The 4,373-nt window shown below is 33.0% G+C and overlaps 1 long non-coding RNA gene across 1 annotated transcript in view; it reads right to left on the bottom strand.

Moving 5' to 3' along the window:
- The window catches only part of LOC128247335 (uncharacterized), a 9,262-nt gene that overhangs the window by 2,599 nt on the left and 2,290 nt on the right, over positions 1-4,373 (bottom strand). The window contains exons 2-3 of the long non-coding RNA XR_008263725.1: positions 3,053-3,142; positions 1,970-2,064 (exon numbers count right to left, since the gene is read on the bottom strand). This is a non-coding gene — a long non-coding RNA (uncharacterized LOC128247335). The remainder of the gene's footprint in view (positions 1-1,969; positions 2,065-3,052; positions 3,143-4,373) is intronic.

Below are 4,373 nucleotides of genomic sequence, written 5' to 3'. Positions count from 1 at the left end.
CGTATGTGTGTATATATGTATATGTGTATATATGTGAATATATACATACTTGCATATATACACATATATACACACACGCATACACACACGTGCGCGCGCACACACACATATGTGTGTGTATGTACGTATACAGACACACAATATAAGTATATAACACTTTATCAGATTCTAATCTTTCTCTCCTTTCAGTCACATGTTCATATACACACAAATTCACGTGACTGCACACTGCTACATGATCATTTTATGTACATTACACATTGTTGTTCTTCATACATATTTTTTTATGCATTATATATTATGTCACAAAACATAGTTTTGGAACGTTGGAATCAGTAGAGCGCCGATATTTTAGTTCAAAGGCCCGTTGTCGTTGATTTTACTTCATTTTCCCAGGGTTGATGAAATCAAAAACAGGAAGTTGATTTAATTGACCTCAGTTTAAGCATCCTATATGTATATATGTAAATATGACAATAACCTGCCAAATTATAACTGCTGACAATGTTTTCATGTACAGCGTCATTTCAATATTAAATGTTATGGAGAAGGCGTTGAGCTGGCAGAATAGTTAGCACGCCGGGCAAAATGCTTAGTTGCATTTTCTCCGTCTTTACGTTCTGAGTTCAAATTCCGCCGAGGTCATCCTTTCGTGATCGATAAAGTAAGAACAGTTGAAAACTGGGGTTGATATAATAGACTTGCCCCCTCGCCTGGATTTGTACCAAAATTTGAAACCAATATTAAATATAGTAGTCTTAACAATTGGAATTTTTATTTCTAAATTCAGAAATTCTTCGATACAAGATTCAACGCGGCGTTCTTTTGACGATATCTGAATGATATTAATTGGTAGCAATTAATTAATCAAGCAGTCAATAATTAGTATCCCTTGTTAATGGATGCCGTGTTTTGTTGTGTAGACGAAACGCTTTCACACAGGATCTGCTCGGCCTAGAGTTAAATGAAATATTGGCATAGTAACTGTGGAAGGAGACACAAGCAGCAAGAACTTTGTAAATCAGACAAACGTTTTATCAACTTCTCGTACTGAAGTATGAATAAAAGTTCCTTCAACAGATGAGTATAACTCTTGGAGAAAGGAAAATATTGTGGATAAAAGAGGGAGAGGGGAATAGACAGTGAGAGAGAGAGAGAGAGAGAAAGAGAAAGAGAGAGAGAAAGTGTGTGTGTGTGTGTGTGTGTGTGTGTGAGTAAGAGAAAGAAAAAGAGCATAATGTGATGGGTTTACTACATCTGACTTGTCCAACATATACACCAGATAAAAATGAAATCTTCAGTGATTTCCTTTCACTCCAATGAGCAATGACACTCACCAACCGAACGATACATGAAATATCGGCTGCAAACAGGTGAAATAATAAAGGTAAAGTTTAATACTCTCAGCAGCGAAAGCTTTGGGAGTTGAGTTCAATACCAGGGCTAGAAATGTACTCTAATACAGTTTTTGCTGAAGTTACTGTCATTCATCAACTGAGTTATCAGACATGGTAATTTGATTCTTAAAAAACCACACGAGCATATATTTTCCTTTGTAATGGCAACTCTCGTTACAATATAAAGAACATACGACCCATATAAAATAACAAAATGTGTAACAAGCGGTTGATTGGAAGGAAATAAAAGCAATAGGCTTTATTCTTCTTCCGAAGAAATTATTATTATTATTATTATTATTATTATTATTATTATTATTATTATTATTATTATATGAAAAACTCACAGCTTATTTTGCTGGGTATGATGGAAAGTATCAGCTGTTCACAGCCAGCAGACTCAGGTGACATTTGTTTGCTGGTCATGCTTCAATATTATTATTATTATTATTATTATTATTATTAAGGTTGCTAGCTGGTAGAATTGTTACCGCGCGCGCCGGACAAAATGCTTAGTGGCATTTCGTCCGTCTTTATGTTCTGAGTTCAAATTCCACCGAGGTCAACTTTACCTTTTATCCTTTCGGGGTCGACAAATTAAGTACCAGTCGAGTACTGGAGTCGATGTAATCGACTATCTCCATCCCCCAAATTTCGGGCTTTGTACCTATAATAGAAAGGATTGTTATTATTATTATTATTATTATTATTATTATTATTATTATTATTATTATTATTATTATTATTATTGCCCTACTGTTACCGTTTGAAATGTCCCTCTCATCCATCAGCTTTGAGGTTAATAAAACAAATCATAATTAAAAAGCAATGGATGTCAGAATGTTATCATAGAAATAGCTTCTATGTTAACGTTCATTCGAAAGAATTTCATTGATCAGCTTCTTTCTTACGTTTTTTTTTTTAATAAAGCCAAACAACAATCATAAATATAATATTTACAGAGAACTGTTCAATTATCTTTAATGTATATGTGAGCACGCGAGTGTGTGTGATTCTTTATTTTAGTTTACGATTTGATTTTTTTTTTTTTTTTACTTTATATATTTTTTCACAAGCCCAACATTGTACAGAAATGTTCGTTGATTTACTCTGCCACGAATAGGGAATATGTTGGCAATCTTTTATAATTTAATCATGGTAGAGTAACTATGACACTTGTAATAGCAAAACAATTACAAAAGTGGAAGAAACATGGATATAATGTTGAAGCATTAATGGTTTACTCGCTTGAATCCGACGTAGGCACGTTAGATTTAGGAAGTACTGAAGATGAGAAATTAAGAAATGAATTTGGGATGCAAAGTAAAAGTCTATTTTAAAAAAAAACCTACGTGAGGAGGGAGAGTGAAGTAGTAGGAACAAGAAAGAGAGATAGACACAGAAAGGATAAGGGAGAGAGAGAGAGAGAGGGAGAGAGTAAATGAGAGAGAGAAAAAGAGAGTGTGTGAGAGGAGAATTTTCAAAATGGTGACATAAAATGGCAGTAAAGAGCTTGTATCGAGACAGATTGTCATCAAAATAGGAATATATATCAAGAAATGATTTGCTTGAAAACAAAATTTTATCGTACCGAAACCGGATTTAGATTTTAAATTTTATAAGTAGGTATAATTCTATGGAAGCTCTCGACTCACCCTCTTATGTTTTAAACAACTTGAATTTTACATATCAATCATTGGCAATGCTCTTATGATTCCATCGGTGAAGAGGTAGCATTTACTTCACTGAAAATACATATTATTGAGTTAATTATGTTGTGGTGTATATAATGTAGTGATAACGAAATATCAACCATTATATTAATAACAATACATAATATAAATAAAGTTTTATTATATGACAATAAAGGAAATGTCAACGATTTCTTTACTACTGATGAAAAGAAATACATGAAAATAAACAAAATTCAAGATTCACAAATTCTTGAAATATCGCCGCTTGTACGGTTTTTTCCGATTCTTGAATTTCTTTATTAATATTTAAAATATATTTTTGTTTGAATCAAAACGTCTGCTGCATCGATCATTTATATCATTATATATGTTTTAAAATGAATAATAAAAAAATACTCTTCAAAACATAATAATTGTTACAAAATGTTCAACACTAATTCACTGTTTGCTGAATTCCAGGTGACAAATAAAAGAAACTGTTTAACTGGTGTGCGTTTTCTTTATTCAGTAGTTCAGTTTATAAACAAAAACATTAAATTTTTTACATCACTATTATTGCAAATTTATTAGTATAGTATAGCACTTTATCATTATATCATTGCTAGTGTAGTACACCAATGTGGTGTAATATCAGTGCCGCAAGTGTTCGAAAAATTGTAACAATAGTTGATAGCTATGATGTACCGGTTATCTGTGCGGTGTTTGCATGCATCATGAGTAGAATTTAAGAACAAGCACTTCTAATATATAACTTATAATATGATGGGCGCCATTGAATTAAATATGCCTACTTTCGATATCCGGCTGTGCTAATTTAGTTTACTTATACCTCAAATGCTTTTGGGAAAGGCATGCATATCATAGCATCTCGCCTTTTCATCACCAAATAAACGCAAAGTAGTATGTAAGAAATTGAGCTCCATTTTCATAGATGTAACTGTGAATTATAGTAAATTAGTTCACAGTAATATATCATGTCAGCAAAATGGTATATGCAATCATTAGCTCTCACTTTAGAAGTTCTACATTAAGATGATTTGAATGTGACCTCCTGTGTGTATGCCTATATGCAAGTCTGAGTATACGCGCATGCACACGCGTGTGTGTGCGTGTGTGTGTATGTACATGCATAAGGATTGTGTGAGAGTAGTAGTAGTAGTAGTAGTAGTAGTAGTAGTAGTAGTAGTAGTAGTAGTACTATGTAGTGGAAGGGAGAGAGAGTTAGATATATAGAGAGAAATACCGTTCACACACCAATAGAGACGCATACACACACACACAC

The sequence above is a fragment of the Octopus bimaculoides genome, chromosome 3 (genome assembly GCF_001194135.2).
Source record: "Octopus bimaculoides isolate UCB-OBI-ISO-001 chromosome 3, ASM119413v2, whole genome shotgun sequence".
Classification (NCBI taxonomy): domain Eukaryota; kingdom Metazoa; phylum Mollusca; class Cephalopoda; order Octopoda; family Octopodidae; genus Octopus; species Octopus bimaculoides.
The sequence above is the reverse complement of the archived record's forward strand: the minus strand, read 5'-3'. Positions and strand labels throughout refer to the sequence as shown.